This window comes from Nasonia vitripennis, chromosome 2, assembly GCF_009193385.2.
Source record: "Nasonia vitripennis strain AsymCx chromosome 2, Nvit_psr_1.1, whole genome shotgun sequence".
NCBI classification, from domain to species: Eukaryota; Metazoa; Arthropoda; class Insecta; order Hymenoptera; family Pteromalidae; genus Nasonia; species Nasonia vitripennis.
Genome location: NC_045758.1, coordinates 26,351,730 through 26,372,499, shown reverse-complemented (window position 1 = coordinate 26,372,499; position 20,770 = coordinate 26,351,730). Strand labels below are relative to the sequence as shown.

The window sequence follows — 20,770 nt, the reverse complement described above, 5'->3', positions numbered from 1 at the left end:
GCGAGCTGTTGCGCGCACTACCTTGCGAAAGTGTCGACCGCAATTACGCTCGGCTGACGCGGACTCGCGTTGATTTAATTTGCGGCAGCTCCGCCATAGGCTAAGGGGAGCTCGCGATTCATCCGTGCTTTCGAAGAATCGAAAGACTTTATCAAACGGCCAATTTATACAACGAAAAAGGCAATTTAAGCGCGAAAAATCTATCCGCTGTGTGTCTCCGATGCAGCGCGTCAAAATATACGGACTCAATCGAGATTTTGACAAAGCCGCGCGTATGTGTATGTGGCGGCCGGCATAACGAATCCCATCGATATGGCGTAAGTTAGATTGGGGCAAACTCGATATTGCGCCCAGCCGGAAACTTGCTAAAGGTTGCTGCTGCTGCTGCCGCCGCTGCTGCAGAGGTTTGAAACGCGAGCTAAAGCCTCGTTAAATCGAGTCAGCGCCTTCGCCCTATACACTGCACGCTCTCTCTCTCTCTCTCTCTCTCTCTCTCTCTCTCTCTCTCTCTCTCTCTCTCTCTCTCTCTCTGTATCTGTATACAGATATGCGAGAGTAGGTACTGCCGTCGAGTCGCTCGCGCGCGATACCTTTCGTAATGAGAGACTTTTATGCTCGCGGACGTTCTAACGAAGCAGAGCTCGTAAACGCAGAGACGCCGGTGCAGCCCTCTGTTGCGCGCGCGTTACGATCTCACGGCGAAGCCTCGAATTACTTGGCCGTTAGCGCACCCCCGCAATAGTCTCCGAGCTGCACGTGGCACCTTTGTCGCCGGCGCTCCCCGACTTCTCGACCTTCTCTATAGGCATCCGTTTCTTCCTATTCTCGCCGACCTGACTCCTTTGTTTTTTTAATTAACGTATCATTTTCTGGCCCTACGAGCTCTCGTCGTCTCCGGAATTTCGAGGAGCACAGCTATACTCTTTGCCCAAAGCACACGGGTGTACGGGAGATAAATCACCGTCGAGGCGAATAATGACGCTTTTTTTCAATCGATTCGCGTCCGCCGCTGCAGCGCTCGAGCCAGGCGACGACGGGCGAAAGTGGAAAATTAGAGCTTGTTTGCTCGAGGCTCGAATTGAGGGACAACGACACGAGGCGAATCACTCGCGCACTGACCTTCCCGGGGCGGGTTTAACGATCGCGCAGTAAAAGCGCACAGTAAAAAAGGAGCTCTCTCGCGCATAGAAGCGGTTTTAGTGTCGGCGGTATTGCAGTATCACGTCGCGCGCGCTGTCCCTATGAAAATATAATAGCCCTCTCTAATCTCCTCGAAATCCAATATGCTCTCGCACTAATAGCGACGAATGGCCGCATTTTCTGCCTCGCGCGCGAGCGAGAGCTTTTCCGGGTTCCTTCTCTTTTTCCTTTCCGGCCCGGCTAACGACTGCTGCTGCGCGCTGCGAGGGCTTTGCGCCGCAAAGCTCGTTCCAGCTGGAAAAATTGAAAAACTCGGGCTTTCTTACATGGCCGCTGGATTTCACTGTGCCGCTCCCGACGCGCGCACCACGAGAATTAAACCGTGACGGAATCAGAGTCAATGTCAGTCTCGGCGGTTCGAGCGAATATCGTTGTAAAATCGATTCTCCTCTGCTGAATGTTTCATACGCAGTATGCATCGGCAGCTGACACTCACAGCAGTGTACCCGATGCTGCGTCGGCGGAATTCGTCGTCGCTTCCTCTTTGCTTTTGTTTCGCCGGCGAGGCACCCCTTCTGCACTTGGCTGATCGACATTAACGGCTTTTCGATTGGCAACTACACGGCCGTTTCGCCACCGCAGGGGAAACTCGTTATGCGCGCTTTTAGAGACGGACGACAATGACGGAATAAATATAAAGCCTAGCGACAGGGATTTTCAATTTTAATCCGCCGAGCACCGCGCGGCCATGTAGATATTTAATTTTTCCGCTCGTTCTCTTTGACGCGAACACGAAAGCTACATTAGGCACGGCGTTAAACAAAAAAAAAAAAAAAATACGCGAGCCGTCGACGCGCGCGAGTCCAGTAATTTTAAGTCGTAAAATCAAAAAGCCCGCGCGCGTTGCCATGGATCCGCGCTCGCGCGCGACGACAAATCAAACTCAGTTCGACGTTTAATGGCCCGAGCCATGTGACAAAATCAATACAAGTGACAGAAAATTCAATGTTGTGTGTTTACTCGTGCGCGTGCTACAGTCCCCAACGCTCTCGTCCCGATGCGGCCCAGTCGTTCGTCGATCTTCGGAAGCGAGTCGTCCGTCCGTAACGTGTCTTCGTGAAATTTCAGTCCCAGTTCGGAGGTCAGGCCGCAACGAAATTCAAGTTTCCATACGGTAAACGACCAACTTTCATCGCTCGCGATTTTTTCATCTCGCTCTCTCGGCGTATCTATAGTTCGAGGGCGATAGCGAAATAACCTGATCTAAGGTCGCACGATCGAGAGGTTATAATGTGCTTGTCGTTTGAGCTAATCGTCCGGCGCTGTTTGCGTGAAATTTTTCTCCCGATATCGAAGTACGCGTCGGGCGCGCGACAGGTGAATCTAGGATTCGCATGGTTGTATTGGGAAGCGAGTACAGGACTGATCCATTGAATAATTCATGGCCGAGCGTTGCGGAACTATTAGCATCGCATTACATACTTTGACAGAGCAAGTCGTTTAATTTGACAGCTGATATCCGAGAGACAGGTAACTCGCTCATGGATACTATACTTCCTCGGGAAAGCCGACGTCGCGCCGGCGCGCCGCTGCATATATCGCTATATATACCATCTATTTCCATTGCTTGCTCGCGCGCGACTTGATGCGCGAATTATAGACAAGAATAATTCATATGGTGTAGCTCGCGCGTTGCATTTGTTTTGAAAAATTGATTGGCCGAGTTGTGTAGGCTGCCTACTGCAGCGACGCCGAAAATAAATAGCAGCTTCACCCTCGCAGCGGCTGAAATGATACAATTTTCCGAGCAGAAAGTCGACTCGGTTCGATCGCGAATAATCAATGGGAGATTAAGACCGGACGGAGCAATTTTCTAAAACTAATTTCGCCCGCGGCGGACCCGTCCAAACAGCTTATGCCCCCCCCCCTCCCCGACTTCGTTTTTTATCGCTCGCCCCCGCCCGAGGCCGATTGAGATTCTAATTAAATTTTGCACATTATCGCGCGCCAGAGACGTGTTCTTCTCCCCCAGTCCCTCGTTTTCTTTCATTCGTCGAGTTTTAATCCGACAAAGTAATATCTTAGGCCGCTGCATTAGGCCGACAGAGGGAGAGCGAGAGAGAGTAGACAGAGAGTCTTAACCCACGCGCGCTCTGCTCTCCCTTGGCCTCGAAAGCGCGAGAGACGGTAAGCCTTCTGCGAGCCGGGCTGTCTACTGCTAATCAATGATTCAACCTACCAATTACGAAAGCTTCTTGAAAAATGCCCTTTTCGTCTTTCGCTGCAGCGGCTGCTCTTCTATTCTTCTCCGCGCCTAGCTCCTCCTCGATATCTGTTCCGCCTGAAATATTCAGCGGCCTTATGTCTCGCGCGCGGTGAATAAAGCTCTCGCGCGCGTTTTGAAATATCGATGCGATCCGATTTGTTACCGGCCGTCGGTAAATTGAAAAATTAAAAGCCGTCCTCTCGTTTGCGGCCGCGACCGATCCCGGGCTAAAAAATTGATACACCGTGCGCGCTCAAAGCTCTGGCTGCGGATGCTTCGCATTGTCAAGACGCAGTTGGGCTGCAAAAATCGATAGTACTTTTTCTGTCGAGCAGCCCTTGCTGTACCCAGCGTCTGCGGTCCGAGATAAAAGAAGAAATAAAGATATGCGCGTAGCCTGTGTCCCTTCTCATTGAAAGACGTCCCGCTGAACACGAGTGGCTTTCGGACAGCGTATTCAGCAGCCTTTTTTTCCCCTTGCGGATGATTTTATTAAATCTGCGCCCTCATCACCCCGACGTAAGCCTCGGAGAATGTGCATGGGCTTAAGTTCTTGATTAAACTTTTGAAATTTGTTTCATTCTCTCGGCTTGCTTGGCGTAGCGATGCTCACATACCGGGCTGCTGCTATACACAGGCGTACAGAGTGAATTGTTGCATTCACGCGTCAGATCACTTATAGCGATGATAAAGCACGCCGAAAATAAACGAATCGAAAGCCCAATAAAGTCAGCTTGAAATTCTGTCTTGTTATTTCAGCTCTACGTCCCAGCCTACGCACTGTACCAAACTACGAAGAAAGAAAAAAAATAGTAAAACCCAGCAACAGCAGTGACATCTTGGGCGCCAGAACAAAGCTTTTAACGCTCCTTTCGCGCGGGCACGATCTGCGAAATTTTCTCCGAGGTATGTATCGCTTTTCGCATGTATTACGCCAGCGGCGAAGCGGCTGTCTGTTTACATTCGGCCCCGGGCTCGTCTTCCAAAGAGAGCCGAGCAAAATCGAAAATCGATAAAGCGCACGGCGTGTGACAGGACAGCGAGCGAAGCGCTTCATTAAGTTTCGACACGCTCCCGTGTATACGGGGCAGCCACCGCGCTTGTGAGAAAATCCCATTTGGCTCTTTTACATCGGCTGACGCCACCATCGTTGCGTCGCCTGTGTATCGTATATATTGGAATAGCAACAACTCGAGGTGATTCTGTCGCTGCGCACAAGTAACCGTGTGTAAGAGCATACGGGAGGAAGAATAATAATTACCAAACAGCCGATAATTACGCTCTGTCGTCTTAAAATGGCAGAAGCGTTTTTACAGTGAGCAGAGCAAAACGTTATCTCGGATGTGCTTACGATGAATAAGATCACTCTCGATGTTTTCCCTCAATTCGATTATTTGAAGCAACTAATTACGTTATTATTTATAACTTTATAACGGAATTCTTGTTTTTACAGCTTGGGACAAGCCTGTTATAACTTAAAAACGCATTGCGAATGAAAAATAATTCAATCTAAATGCACACGATCAATTAGCGAGAAACATGTGATCCGATATACAATTCGATACATTCGATATTGATAGGTTGGGAAATCTTATCTTCAAAAGTTTGACTAGCTTCGAGCAACAAGGTGAATATTATACACCATTTCTTACGTTTGAATTCCTCGACAAAAATCGCGTCCAAAAAAAAACAACGAAATTCTATAAAAAATGTACGTTGTTCACACTAGTTCTCAGCATTTTTCTTCGCTCAGCTCGTTACAGATTAATCTCCGCTTGGAAAATACGCTCCCTCCCACGATATTAGCTATCGCATAAGCAGCAGCAGCAGGTCAGTCGCATGGAAAAAATGCTAATTCCGTATAGCGCACACCGACTTCCTCCCTTTTTATATACCCTGGCTTTAATAACACTTGAACGGTTATCCTCGCGCTCGCACGGCTCACGCATCGCGAAAATAGATTTTTCTCCTCGCCCGCGCATAATTACGAATGATGTGAGCCCGGGCAGCTGCTGCGCTATTAGCTCACCTCAAGGAACAATAGCCCCGAGGATTGAGCTCGCTAAACACGATTATGTATACCTGGCCGACGGGGCTATTCCAAGTTTAATCTCGAAAAAAAGGAAATAAAACGCTCTGCGTACATGCACACACGGTGATGCATCATCTTCCCGAGCTTATCGAGCGAAGCAGGTAGAGTCCGCTCTCACGCGTAAAAAAAAGACGAGCCGTCGTGCGCGGGGGGGGGGGGGGGCTATTTTTATAACGACGACGCGTGACTGCTTGTCAGATTTTCATTACGCGCCGAGAGCTCCATAGAAGCTAGAGCTCCGCGGCCGGCAGAGATGGATTAGCAGTAACAGACGGGGGTTGGAAAAGGCGTTTGATTCTGTGGAATTGGATGAGAAATATTATCCTGTGTTCGAATGCCTTGTTTTGTTTCGCTTTCCCTGATCGTCGATTCCATCCGCGTTCCTATATCACGGCTCTCGTATACGTCGGATGGTCAAAGCTAGCCCAGCCAGGCTGATTTTTGCCCAAACCTTTCCGCGTAAAGCAAAAAGTTAACAGTTTTAATAAAGGCGCGGGCTCTTGCGGCAGCGCATTTCGTGCGTTTTGCATGAAGGAAATTTGTCGTAAAAATTACTTGGAGAGTCTCGTCGTAAAAGTGAGATACAGTATGGCATTTGCGTACACATATTACCGCGGCTGTGGCCGCCGGAATGGACTGAATTTTAGTGCGTAGCCCGCGGGATGAAAATTCACTGCCCGGAGCAAAAATTTTGGAAAAACCCGACGACTACCAGAAGCCAAACCAATGACGCGCAAGATTAAATTTTCTGACAAACTCGCCCGAATCCAGCGTATAGCAGTGATCGCAGAATAAATAAAGGGTATTATGTCGTGTATCGCACGAAGCGAAAGCGACTCGGAAGAAGCTGTAGAGTCCTGACAAATCTCTGGCCCGCAGCGGCTCATAAATTAGCTTGCGCTCGTGTGTTAAGTTACTCCTATAACCATCTCCCGAGAGTATACAAACATGCGCAATGCAGCAACGTTTAAATCGACTTCGATCGTGGTCCACACGTACACACACACACACACCAAGTGATGCTTTTTAGGCTTCGAAAACACGCTTGACAAATAATTTCACCTCCGCGGGAGGGACAGAGAGAAAGAGCGGGGGGCAGCCGAGGTTATTAATCGGAACGTTGGCTGGGCCCGGCCTGCTGCAAAAAGGAGGGAAATCCAGTTTCCGCGAAAATCGAGTTAACCGTAGCGTGAAACGAGCCGAAAGTTTCTCCTTTTGGGCTCCAACGTCCAGAAACTCTTTGAAGGATGTGCGCGGGAGTGCGGCCGCGCGACGCGTGTATACTGCACACACGCGCTGACTGGGAGAGCTGCCCACCGAGGCCCGTAACGGGCAAACATACATGTATAATACCGCGAGAGAGCAAAGGGCTTTTCCGGGCGACTCGTGCAGCAGCCAGCCCTGTTGTGCGCGTGTACACCTTCCGCATCTGCCCTGGTAGAATCGGTATCCAAGTTCTTGGAAGTTCTGAGGTTGTCAATCTCAGAACTTGGCAGTTTTATTTGTCAGTTTTTGTTACAAGATGTAACGCTTTTTATCCTCGTTCTTTGGCAGTTTTTAGATTGAGTATTCTTAACTATTTTCTTCCGAAGATAGTTGGTGAAATAATACGATACAGGTGCACGTTTTTAATGGCGATTCAAGGTTATAATTGGAAAATCATTACTAGCAGGCTTGCATTCGAGTTTTTTTAAATGAAAGTATACAGAATAATGATTTGCATGCAAAAAAACATCCGAAAAATTTCGAGCGACCGGGAACTCGAATCCGGGCCCTGCACAAAGATAGTCGCGCGCCTTAGCCAACCGAGCCAAGTAAACGTTGTCATTTGACCAACTATCTTGGGCATTACTTTTCAAAAACAGCTCGATCTAAGAACTGCCAAAGAACTAGGATAAAAAGCGTTACATCTTATAACAAGAACTGACAAAGAAAACTACTAAGTTCTTAGCTTTTTTCACCATTTTAAATCGGCCAATTTCTACCAGGGTGTGTAAGCGGGCTTTTTGCTTCGCGCCGATGAGGCGCCGGAAATCAGGATTCGAATTTCGAAGCTTTTGGATCGGCAGGGATATCTGAAGAAGCTTGTGTAAAATTATGAATACCTGCCAGGGTCTGTCGTACACTCGTACCGGGTGCGAAAGTTTTTTTCCCAATCTACAAATAGGCCAGTCAATAAACGATGAGCCGCCGGTCGAATTGAAGTAGAACTCGCCTTTAGCGCACACAGCGCATATCACACCTCCTCCCCTTCCTATACACTCAAAAACTAAGCATCATCCCGCTCGAAAACTGACATTTCGCGCACGTCGTTTGAAGTGTCAAACTCTCCGGCGGCGACCATAACTGACACGTTCGAGCAGCGCGCGCCTCGCGACGAGTAGACAAATATTATGTACACCCTGCTGCCGTGGGTACGTGCATTCGAAAGCCTCGCGCGCACTCCCCCGAGTGAGCTTGACCGGCGCAGTACTCGCCGCGCGTGCGGGCCACATAGTGCTACATTCAATAATGGATTAATCGAATGATTAACGAGAGGACGGGGCTATAGATTCAACGCCGGTACAGGCTCGCTAATATAATGATGAATTATTTAAAGGGATCGCGAGGGAGAGAGACTGCATCATTGAGTGGCAAATATGCAGGAAATTTATGCAAACAATGCCCAGTTGCGCCGCTCGATCTCCAGCCGAGTTTATACGCGTTTCGCGGAATACCTGCTCGGTGGCACCAGCTGCTGCACGAGCTTTTGGCGAAAATAATTTATAGACACGAGTAATTGCGCTGATGATACGTTTCCGTCCGATACAAGGAAATCGGAGCCACTTACTTACGCACATCGCCGGCGGGCAAATTCAATCCGAGCTGCAGAGTCGCTTCGCGAAAACTGTAATTCAAAAGGATATGCACACAGTACAGCCGCTGCTACGCGAACAGTGTGCAGACGGTATGTATAACAGAGAGAGGAACATATTCGCGGAGGATAGGAGCGAGCGCAGAAGAGAAAGCACAAATAGATCCGTTGGGGCGAGCGTACGTATGTTTCGAGTGTAATGCTATTATCCTCAACGTATTACGGCAAGTAGCCCGCGCATGTTCTTGAAATCCTGGCCTGCCCGTACCGGCGCGTGCACGAGCTCTTTCACTCCGGGGTTATACACACGGCCGCTTAAAACCCCCTGGCCTGTCGGTCGACCGCAGGACCGAGTCCTCTCCGTGTGGCCCGTATGTACCATATACACGCGTAGACCCGCGCGTCGTCGCTTCCTTCCTCTGTATAAATTCACTTTCCGCGGTTCCCCAAGGCGACGCGCCGTCGCCTGACTTTCCACGTACAGCTGTACTAGAGGAAAGTCATTTCGTCGCACGCGTAAAAACCCAAGGACGATTTTCTTTTATTCTCGCACGTGTACTCACACAAAGTAGACTTATGTACAATGTGTGTATGTACCTACGCACGTGTTGCTCCGAAACGCGCGCGCTTACACAAGTGCGATGCGGAGGTGGTGAGCAAACAGAGTCTATACGGATGCGCGCGCGCATTGTTATAACTCGCTGTGCCCTCTCTCTAGTCTCTACTCGCCGTGTATGTAGTGCCGTGCGCAAATAGGCTGCCGCGCGGCGCGGCCTAGGCGCGTATAGTATATAATTGCAACGAAAATTCGAATTAGCCGTAACTCTCTCTCTCTCTCTCTCTCTCTCTCTCTCTCTCTCTCTCTCTCTCTCTCTCTCTCTCTCTCTCTCTCTCTCTCTCTCTCTCTCTCTCTCTCTCTCTCTCTCTCTCTCTCTCTCTCTCTCTCTCTCTCTCTCTCTCTTGAAAACGGTTTGCCCACGTAGGAAATATGCTCCTTGGTCTGGACGAGAGCTGAGGCTCTTCATCGATAAACGCAATGCTACACTCAGGCGCTGTGAGCGCACGGGGAGAGCGGAGCTTCTCAATGAGGTCCTTCGACTCACCAACGAGGTCGACATGCGTTCTGCTCAAGAGCGTGAGTCCTTCCTTCGCCAACAACTATCAGACGCCCTTGATGAAAATAGAAATATCTAGAAGGTAATGCGTCATTTCGGCCTCCTGCCTGGGTGTAAGGAGGAGTTTTTTGGTTTTACGCCGGGGGAGCTGAACAAGCACTTCGCAGGAGTATCGGTGTCACCCCTCGAATATATAGACAATGCAACGGACACTATTTTACTTGCAAGCGAGGAGGGCTTTACTTTTAGCCCTGTTAGTATAAGCGACGTCGTCCTTGCTATATCACATTTTTCCTCGCAAGCGAGGGGTGTCGATGGTATTCCATGCGGGCTGGTCGTCAAGGCCCTCCCAATTATTGGCGAATTTATTCTTAATCTATTCAACTGCTCCTTCGCTCAGGGGATCGTTCCGTGTATCTGGAAGCAGGCACAGTTAATCGCGCTAAGACAGACCAGCGCTCCTTCCAATGTTAAGGAATTCTCGTCCAATTGCATTGCTCTGCTTCCTCTCAAATATACTCGAGAAGATCGCGCACACCCAGATCACGGAGTATCTCAATAAAAATAATATAATCGACCCCTTCCAGGCCGGTTCCGAAAACACCACAGTACACAAACAGCGTTATTAAAATTGACCGACGACGTACGCATGGCAATTGACAAAACGAAGGTGACGTTTATGCTGCTGTTTGACTTCAGCAAGGCCTTTGACACCATCTCACCTTCCAAATTACTATCTAAGCTGAGACAGCTGGGGTTCTCTAGGGCGGCTCTCCTGTGGATTAAATCATATTTACAGGGTCGATCTCAGATGGTAATTTCGAATAAAAACGGAACTTCAGAGTGGCTTGAAACCAATCTAGGAGTTCCACAGGGTTCTGTCCTGGGACCCTGCTGTTTAGCCTCTATGTCAACGACTTGCAAAATATACTCGACGGCAACACAATTAAACATCTTTTTTACGCGGATGACCTCCAGATCTATCTACACACCAACAAAGATAATTTCCTGGACGGCGTGGCTCGACTGGCAGAAGCGTGCCGCTGGTTTCTGGCTGGGCGGAGAGCTCCGGTCTGCGACTTAACTCCGGCAAAACCAAGTCTATATTTTTCGGGTCCATGAAGAACGTTAATGATATTAAATTATGGAACTTGCCTGGGGTTCCGTTGGCGGACGGAGTGATCGTCCCATTCAGTGAGACGGTCATGAGTCTCGGTGTTGTATTGGATAGCAAACTTACTTGGAAACCGCAGGTGGATGCTATCACGAAAAAAGTAAATAAAGCCCTGTATAGCCTGCGATTTATCAGGGGCTGCACCACTCAGACTCTCCGCAGAAGGCTAGTTGAGACACTTATCCAACCGCACATCGACTACTGTACTGTGACTATCCTGGACGCGTCTAACGAACAACGAATACGGATACAGAGACTGAGCAATTCGTGTGTGAGATTCATCTTCGGGGTTAGGAGGGATGAACACATCAGTCCGTACAGGAGGCGTCTAGAATGGATTCGCACCGATTCCAGAAGGCTCTACTTTGAGGCCATTCTATTATACAGAATAATCCGGATCGGTGAGCCTTCGTATCTGGCCTCGTTGTTCAATAAACAAAAGCAAACACCCTCCAGTAGGGGAGTTCCCCCGGAACTGAGCATCCCTGCCGTGAGTACTGAAACCGGGGCTAGGGCCTTCCAGGTCCCAGGGTGCTCGGTTCTGGAACTCTCTCCCTTCTACTCCGCGAAACCTGCCATCTCTCGCCTCCTTCAAGGGGGCACTACGGCGGCACCTCCTGGCCACTCAATCGTGACGACTCTGAACCCTCTGGCGCTGCATTCTTAATCTTAATCTAGTTTTAATCTAGTCAGACTCGGCCCTTTTTTTTACTTTGGCATTTGGAACTCGAAAGTTCTTCGCCTCATCTACGCAAGCCTTCCACGCTGCCCTATCTTGTATCAATCCCACCCAAGATGCACCTCTCCGATCGACACCCACCCGTCCTATTTCTACTAGATCCGCTTTTACGTTGTCCTCCAATCTACGTCTAGGTCTACCTACAGCTCGCGTTACCATCGGCCTACCCTTCATGGCACGCGCTGCCGTACGGTCGTCTCCCATTCTCGCTACGTGCCCTGCCCATCCCAATCTGCGTGATTTTATTATTCTGTTAATATTTGGTGACGCGTATAGATTGTTTAACTCATCATTGTGTAGTCTCCTCCATTCCCCGGTTTCCTCATCTTTCTTCGGCCCGTATATTTTTCGCAAGACTTTATTTTCAAATACCCTAAAACGGTTGTCCGCCTGCTTAGTGAGAGCCCACGTTTCGCACCCGTACAGAACCACCGGTAGTATTACGGTCCTGTATATTCTTGTTTTAACGTTTTTAGACAACAGCCTCGACTTAAGTAAATTACTCACGGCGTAGAAGCAAGCATTATCCGAATGGAGTCTCTTATTTATTTCGACATTAATCTCGTTTCTATCATTTATGGTCGTACCCAGATACCTGAATTCGCTAACCTTTTCAAAAGTAAAATTCCCAACTCTGAGATCTTCCTCCCTTCTGCAGATGCCTAGCTTATCCACAATCATGTACTTTGTTTTTGATTCACTCACTTCTAACCCTGTATACTCCACCGCTTTTATGAGGATTTCCGCGTTTCTTGCTACCGTTTCCCTACAATCCCCCAGTATATCCAAATCATCTGCGTAGCCTAGTATCTGCGTTGTTCCATTAAGCATTGCGCTCAGCTGGCTAACCTGCATTTTTCTAACGGCATACTCTAACGTTAAGTTGAACAGCACCGTAGAGAGCCCACCCCCTTGTTTTAAACCATCGGGTATCATGAAGGGTTCTGATACATTACCGCCTACTCGGACTTTTCCCGTGCTTCCGTTCTGACATATTTGAATTAATCTCACGAGTTTTTTCGGTACACCGAGAAGTACTAGAATTTGATACATTTTGCTTCGCTTAATAGAGTCGTACGCTTTTTTAAAATCTATAAATAGTTGGTGTATGGTTTCGCAAAATTCCCACTTTTTCTCTAACAACTGTCTTATGGTAAACATTTGATCGCTCATCGATCTCTTGCGCCGAAATCCGCACTGATAATCTCCTACTATATCTTCCGCGAATGGAGTGAGTCTAGCTTGTATTACGTTTGACAGAACTTTGTAGCACGTTGCTAAAAGTGAGATACCCCTATAGTTATTGCAGTCCGTCTTATCCCCCTTTTTAAAAATCGGTATAATGATAGATTCCTTCCAGTTTTCGGGTATTGTTTCATTTTTCCAGATAGCACATACTAGTTTATAGATTTTGAAAGTGAGCTCGACGCCCCCATATTTGAGTAACTCAGCTGGTATAGAGTCATTTCCCGCGGCTTTGTTGTTTTTTAGTTTTTTAATCGCGGCCTCTACTTCTTGGTAGCTCGGTTCCTCCACGTGGAGTTCAGCAGTGTGAATTTCGTCCCCTAATTCTTCGCTATTTTCGTGCACGTTTAATAATTTATCGAAATAATTTTTCCACAGCGACAGTAATTCGTTGTCATTTGTTACGAGGTCCCCGTTTTCGCCCTTCATCAATTGCGCTCTACTCCTAAAACCCTTTCTGATGGCGTTAATCCCTCTGCACATTTCGCGGGGGTTATTTTCCTTACTGTTAGTTTCTATTCTCCTAATAAGATTCTTTTGATACTCCCGCTTCTTAATTCATTAGATCGTGCTCGTCTGTTTCCTTACGTTAGAATACTCTTTTACGGTCCTATCGCTTCTATTTTGTAAGCTATCTAATTTAGCCTTTTTGCGCCTTTCAAACCAGAGTTCGCACTCTTCGTCAAACCATGGTTTGCTCTTTGGCTTTTTCTTTTTACCCACTACTTTGTTCGCGGCCTCTTTTACCGTTTTTTCGATGTCCCCCCATAAGCTATTCGGTTCGTCACTCCCCTCCGGCGATGTGTTTGCTTCTTCAAGTGCCTGAAACCTGTTATTAATTTCTATCTGGTACCTAATTCGCTCTGTTCTATCTCGTAGCTTCTCAATATCGAAGCTTTCTACCTTGTTTGCTTGCTTACTATTTTGATTCGCTACTAGTCTAGCTCATAATTTGGCTACTACTAGGAAGTGGTCCGAGTCGCTATCTGCCCCTCTGTAAGCCCCTACGTCGAGAACGTTAGTATGATGTCTTTTTTCAATGAGGAAATGACAAATCAATTTGGTTCTGTGTGGCCCCGTCCGGCGATGTCCACGTTGCCTTGTGTATGTCCTTGTGCTTAAAACACGTAGTTTTGATTATAAGATATTTTGCCGCCGCGAAATTTATGACCCTAATACCGTTATCATTGCTGGCTTCGTGCGGGCTTTCCTTCCCTATAGTACGCCTAAACATTTCCTCCCTACCTATTTTAGCATTGAAATCGCCTAATACTATTCTTGTGTCGTAAGACGCGAACTGGTCGATTACCTGCTCTAAGATTTCGTAATAGAGATCCTTAGCTTCTTCTTCTTTGTCCTCCGTAGGACGTAATAGAGATCCTTAGCTTCTTCTTCTTTGTCCTCCGTAGGACAGTGTACATTAATAAATACATATCTATACCATTCACCTTCGATAATGATGTACGAGAGCCTATCATTGACGGATTTGAAACTTTTAACCGAATGTATGATGCTTTTGCTTACGAGAAATCCGGTGCCTAGAGATCCGCCACTCCCGGCCCCATAAAGGTACGTGAAGTTACCCGATGCTAGTACTCCGCCATCCAGCCACCGCGATTCCTGTATTGCTACCAAATCTAGATTGTACCTATCAGCTTCCTTTACGAGTTCTTTAAACGCGCCTGCTCTGTATAGACTGCGAACATTCCATGTTCCGACTCTTTTGGTTCGGATTTGATTTTTTTGAGCCATGATAGTATGTTAAACCCGCGCGCTTCGAATCCTGTTCCGATCGCAGGTGAGTCCACCGTTCTAGAGGTGATAACCCCCATACCTCTCTAGAACTAAGTATGAGAGCTTTCCGACTTTGACGAGGACAGTGTCAACTCGTCGTCAGACACACTACGGTTTCATTCTCGCATCCTAATGCCCCCTGCAAGGCAGCGCGCCTTCGCCGGCATTGTTACCGCGTAAGACCAGGTGACGAATCATTCTACACATCCCCTTTCGGGGCAGTTGTCATCGCTCCCGCATCCTCCTCGGCAGCAGGATTTTTGCCCATTTTTGTAATGTGTGATGAAAGAGATAGATTGAGAGATAAGAGATAATGTGAAGTGTTTTTTTGTTGTGGTGCTTGCGTAGTGTTTCTAGATGAATGCGTTCGACAATGTGGGCTCATCACACCCACGCCTGTTCCTATCGGCTGTCCGCGGCTGCTTATTCAATTTATTCGCAGCTAACCTCTTTCTCAGGAGCTGTTCCTCTATCCGCAACCTAAGGACGCGCTGTGTAGTGGTGATAGGCACCCACCCGTCCGATCTGGACGACAACGCCCAAGACCCGCTTAGGGTAGCGGCATTGTAACAGTCAGACTCGGCCCTTAAGCCGTAAAAATTCTGTCAGTATTACGTATTTTAGATTTCAAACGTACAATACAGATAGGTCTATGACCAAACCTTAAATGTACAGCGTAATATTAGAAAAGTTTAATGTGATAATTAAATATGACGAAATGTGATTTTATGTGATTTTATGTGACGGTATTTTTATATATTTTATTTTCTCTTTTTGTTAGACTGTATGCGACACAGTCTTTGTGATCTAAATTGTATTATTTTTTGCTTTTAGCAAATAAAGATCTCTCTCTCTCTCTCTCTCTCTCTCTCTCTCTCTCTCTCTCTCTCTCTCTCTCTGCTGTAATTGCTGTTTTGAGCTAATGCGATGGTTTGTAAATGATGGCTGCTGCGCGTGCGGGCGGGTTCGTTATTTAATTTTAATTTGCGGCGGTGCGCAGTACACACGCTGCAGTTAACCAAGCGCGTATACATTGGCCTAACAATTATTTGCGGTCGAGCGTGTGTGTACTTCGGCTTCTTCGCTATAACTAATTCACCCGATCGCGAGAATGGCGTCCGCCCGTATAGCCTAAAGAAATGACGCGTACCTCGCGGGCAATCGAAGAATTTAGCAAACTTTGTGAAGAGCCCAGCCGGAGGCCGAACGACGACGACGAGGAGCTGAGACGCTGGTAAAGTTGCGCGTGTCCCGCCGGACTGCAGCAGCCGCGGCGGCCTCCCCGGAGGCTCATCGTTCGCGCCTCTTCGCGCGCTTTTGCATACACTCTACAACCCCCCTCGGCTGGCGCTCTCTCTCTCTCTCTCGCTCTGCGCGAGCGTGTGTGTTTTATTAAAGAGCAATGCATTTTCGCGTTGACGAGGGGAATCGCCCGACCCCGAAACCGGCGTTTTGCATCAAAAATACATGCGCCCGTTCGCTGGGACTCCGGCACGTCGCATTTATGAGCGGCTACGGGGGCGGGCTTTTAAATTTGCATTTGGATAATGTCGCGGACATTAAATAATTTCCAAGGGCAGGTGCCTGCTCGAGAGGCTATATGACACGTTCTTTCGGGCTTTTCGAGAGCCTCGAGGGGTGCAATTTTTTGGTAGCGGTATGGTTTTTGGCTCGAACATAACAACGAGAATTAATTTTCGGCAACGGATCCGAAATTGTTGCTCCAACTTTATCCCTGCGCACCACCGAGACTGGAAAGAATCACAGCTACGACGGACCGTCCCGGGCGAAAATTCATTGCTCCATTTAGTTTGTATTAGGTGCGACTCGCGCTTTCATGCTCGCTCGGTCCGCCCCGAACCGTTTCCACTCTGCCCCGAAAAAAGAAGGAAAAAAGGAAGACCAATGGAAAAAAACAGCGTGCAAACGCTGCGAGAGAGCGAGAGAAAGCTTCTACCCTATACAGCGCGCGACGAGTGGAAACACAGGTTGTTTCCGTTCGGCGCGAACAATCGATTGGCCCGCTCTTTCGCACGTGTGTACGCCATATAGCTATAGGCAGCAGTACACAGTAGTAGCAGTAGTAGTATAGTAGTATCCCAGCCGGTCTCTGTTGTCGCGCAGTACCGCCGCCGCCGCCGCCGCGATAAAGTCAATCTCTTTCTCTCCGCCTCTGGCTCTCTCGCTCCCTCAGTGAGTGTGATAAATTAGTCGGGCCTTCATAAACATTTCACAGCTGCAGCCGACACCCCGGTATGAGGCTCCCCCCTCCCCCTCCCTCGCCCTTTTCCCTTTCTTCCTCTGCACCCTTTGGCCCCCGCAGCTATAGAGTGCGTTGCGCCGAGTGTATGTAGTGTGCCGGCAAATACGAAGCGGCGCGGCCCTCGGTTTTGTACCGCCGCCACGCAAAGGGCCGCGAATCGAGCCGCCGTCGCTGAACTGCGCGGTTCGTTGGCTGAGCGGACGGTCAGCTCGATCTACTTTGCGTCGGAGTTTATGGAGCTGGCTGTGCCGGCTTTGATGGGCTTGATTAAGCGTCGCGGGTTATTAGCTTGTCGGGGGTTCGCCAGTATACTTAAATCCGTCTTGCGGATATTGGGGTTTTGTATATGCGTCGAGCAAGGGCGATAAATCATTTATTACAAAAGATTAAAAACATTCAATCTATATATTTTTGATAGAATTACGTAAACGCACTTACCTGTGCTGAGGTTACGAATACCGTCGTCGTTTCTTGTACATACCGATTCGATTAATTTTCGCAAACTCGGAAATTTCTCGTAATGGCAGTAAAAGCCATCCGGCAAAGGAACTTAAAAATCCATCCTACTGATCTACGATCAAACTCTCGCGTTCCAGCCGCGCGTCATTAAAAATAAAAAGCTCTCCCGCCCCACTCTCGGTAATTGCCCAAAAGCTCCGACTTGTTTTCGGGCCTCTCAGGAAGCATTTACTCGCGCGATCACCTTCGCGCGATCCTCGACAGCCGCGCCGAATTAATTCCGCTTTCTCTTTCTTAGCTATATATATATATATATATATATATATATATATATATATATATATATATATATATATATATATATATATATATATATATATATATATATATATATATATATATATATATATTATATATATATATATATATATATATATATATATATATATATATATATATATATATATATATCCCCACCTACAACGTAGAGATAAAAGGAGCCGAGCGCGAGGAGAAGTCGCGTCGCGCGGAACGACTTCCTTGCTTCCGCGAATTAGGGACGAAAGTTGCGCAGTTTGCGCGCGAAAGATACGCGCGGAATAAGGCAACATGACGCCTCCGTCAATAAAATAAATTTTTTACGAGAACCCGCCGCGCGCTCGCGCTAGCTGGGCTGGCTTAACGAGGCCCTCGATTTACGACGCCGCGGAACGAGCGTCGCCTCTAATTTCCTTCCCCGCCGCTTTTTTTCATACATCTCCCGCTCGGATTATTGCATCGCCTAGCTGTCGCGCGCGGAAATTATATTAACCGAAATAAATCGATGGATAATCACGAGGGGGTGTGTAGCTCCTGCATATACGCAACCTTCCAAACAGCTTCGCTTCACGCATCAAAAAGCTCGCTCACTCATCAGCGGGGGGTAGACTGCAGCGGCGGCAGCGATACACGGTTCCGCATCGGCTAAACCAGTGACCCAAATAATGCGTCTCTCTCGCTGTCCGTTAATTACACTTCGATGTAAACTCTATGGCGGCAGAGAGCGTGGCCCGCTCCCGATTGCTTACGTACGCTGAAAATTTGATGAAGCCGCTCAGCAGAGCGCAGCCTTTATCGCTCTCTGTCCCGCGCTTATACGTACGGGGCAAACGAGGTAACGCGAAAAAGGGCGTCGCGAAAAAAGCAGCACCGAGTGATGAACGCGGCGACGAAGAAGAGCGTGATTAAACATCAGGGTAGCTTCGAAAGCGCTGCAGTGTATACTGCGCGAGAGACGGGGCTTCCTTCCCCCACGGTATACTGCACACCCGCGCACGGTTAAATAATCCAAGAGAATTGTAATCCGCGATATTAAATTTAGTTTGCCTCGCCGGTAGGGCCGGAAACTGCAGGTATGCAGACACACACACATACGACCCCGTAGTCCGAGCGTTAACTTAAACGCTGCGGTTAAACCCTTTAATTAATTACCTCTTGCCGCGGCGGCAGCGTCGCAGTATGGTTGCGCTCCTCTTCCTTGCGTCGCGCTGCTATCGTTAACCAGACAAAGTCGCTCTGCAGCCCGCCGCGAGAGCCAACTTCCGCTTTTAAAGCATTACTCAAGTATACACTGGAAAATATATATATGCTGTATAATACAGGCTCTTAATACGCCCCCCGACTCTCTCTCTCTCTCTCTCTCTCTCTCTCTCTCTCTCTCTCTCTCTCTCTCTTTCTCTCTCTCTGCGGCGAGACACTGTATTCCTCGACCCGCTCGCCGCATATACTCTCCCCGCGCACCTCCTCGGGGATAGATAAGCGCGCGAATTCCTGCGCGGCTTCCGCGAGCTGCTAATATATAATATAGAAGTTCCGTGTAATTTTACGCGCGCGCGTATGCAGGGGGCAAAACGGACCCCGGATTATGCCAAGTATTTTTTTCAACAGTTCGCCCCCGCCGGGATTATTAAATTTGCAGCATTTTTACCGGAGCGATTCCACGACGTTTTTCAATAATATCGTTTCTCATTTTCGCAATAATGTTAATCAGAAAAATGCGTTCGTCGAATTTCTCGAAAAAATTCCGGCGACTCGAATTCGCTTCGGCAAATTAATCAATTCGCGTTTATTTCGCTGCGGACTGCCAGCGACTCTTCGCTACAGAGCCGAGAGAGCACGTCATAACAACGAAAAAAAAAATCGTGCATATCTGAGCGCGGACGCGCGGGCATTTACTATATGTAATTGAATTCGCCGGTCGAGCTGCACACCGCGTATGTATGCACACAGAGCAGCAGCAGCAGCGGCCGGTGAGCATCAAAATTTCAGAGTCAAAAATAGCCGGTTCCGCGCGAGCGAATGAGTGCACTGCGCAAAGTGCCCTATGCAAATTCAATCATTTTGCGAAATTAATCGCATCTCAATGGGCTGACCCTCGCGCGCGCGCACGTATCTCGAGTTATTCGCGAAATTCGCCGGCGATTAATGATTTATCGCAATGAGTTTGGTTATATATAGTATATTATATGCGGTGCACACATACTGGGTATAGAGAGTATGTATTTTCGAGTGCAGGATTGTCGGAAAAATAGAAACGCGGGCGACAGAGAGGGGCGCAGGATCGAACAAGTGGAGCTTGTTTCGACGCGCTTCCGCAGAGGCCTTTTAATTATACAGCTGCGAAATTGGAAGGGTTTTCGGCCGAATCAACGAAATTCGGTTATTTTTCATTCGGAAGCCAGCGCACGCAGCAGTGTATAATCCCTCGCCTGCGCCTTTGTGCGCTAATTTTCGGATCGGCCGATTGCTATCCGACTGTGTTTCTTCGACATCGAGCTGCCTGACGATCGATGACGTTTGACTGTTGGTTTTTCGACTGCGAATCGAGTGATCGCGGATGTGTATCGGTGTTTTGACGAGGGGATTGGATTAGATACGCTGAAAATTTAATTGGTTCACTTTCGACGATTATTGTTTTGACAAGCGTTTCCCGACTAGCTTTTGAATCGATTTCGAAAAAATGCTGACTTTTACCTATCGAATATACTAGCTCTAGTAATCAAGTTTTTCGGTAGGAAGTAGAGCAGGTGTCATATTACCCTCAAAATCGCGTGCGGATCTCTCGTAAAAAGCGAATCTCAACGAGTCCGGGAATCAGAGCGGAGAGCGACAGCAGTTCGCTCACTCGCAGTAATTTCGCGGAACAAGCTCCGTCTTGTCATTCCTTCTGCAATTTGGGCCAACAACATCAACGTCGCGACGCCAACCAGTCTCTCCCAGCACCGAGTGATAAGCGAGCTGCAGCGGCAAGTCGAATGACATAGCTCTTGGTTATTTTCAAAGTTCGCCGAGAAAATATACGCTCGATGCAGTCGTTGTAACTGTCGCGATAAAATTCGCGCCCTATCCAATTAAACCTGCGCGGCAGCGCGTGGTTGCGCGCGATCGCTGCACGGCGGCGCTCGAGAGTTCGCGGCAAAGTTTTCGAGAGCGATAGTGTATGTGTGTGTGTGCAGTGTGTATCGGCTGCAGGGAAAAAAGCTGGCCCGGGGGAAATATTGTTCGCGAAATAAACCCGATAAATTCCCTTTGCCGCAAAATGCGCGGTGCGCGCGCGGCCCGTTTTATCTTATTTATGAGAATCTCTCTCG

General features: G+C 48.2%; 1 protein-coding gene across 12 annotated transcripts in view; it reads left to right on the top strand.

The window, feature by feature from the left end:
- Nucleotides 1-20,770, top strand: part of LOC100121536 (arrest) — a 296,681-nt gene that overhangs the window by 27,266 nt on the left and 248,645 nt on the right. For 9 of the 12 annotated variants that reach the window (XM_032596774.1, XM_032596763.1, XM_032596762.1 and 6 more), the window contains exons 1-2: nucleotides 2,044-2,314; nucleotides 4,166-4,312. The gene's annotated coding sequence lies outside the window, so the exon portion shown is untranslated. Of the gene's footprint in view, nucleotides 1-2,043; nucleotides 2,315-4,165; nucleotides 4,313-20,770 lie in introns of those variants that run through there. The other 3 variants (XM_032596765.1, XM_032596764.1, XM_031924661.2) reach the window with 1 other exon arrangement.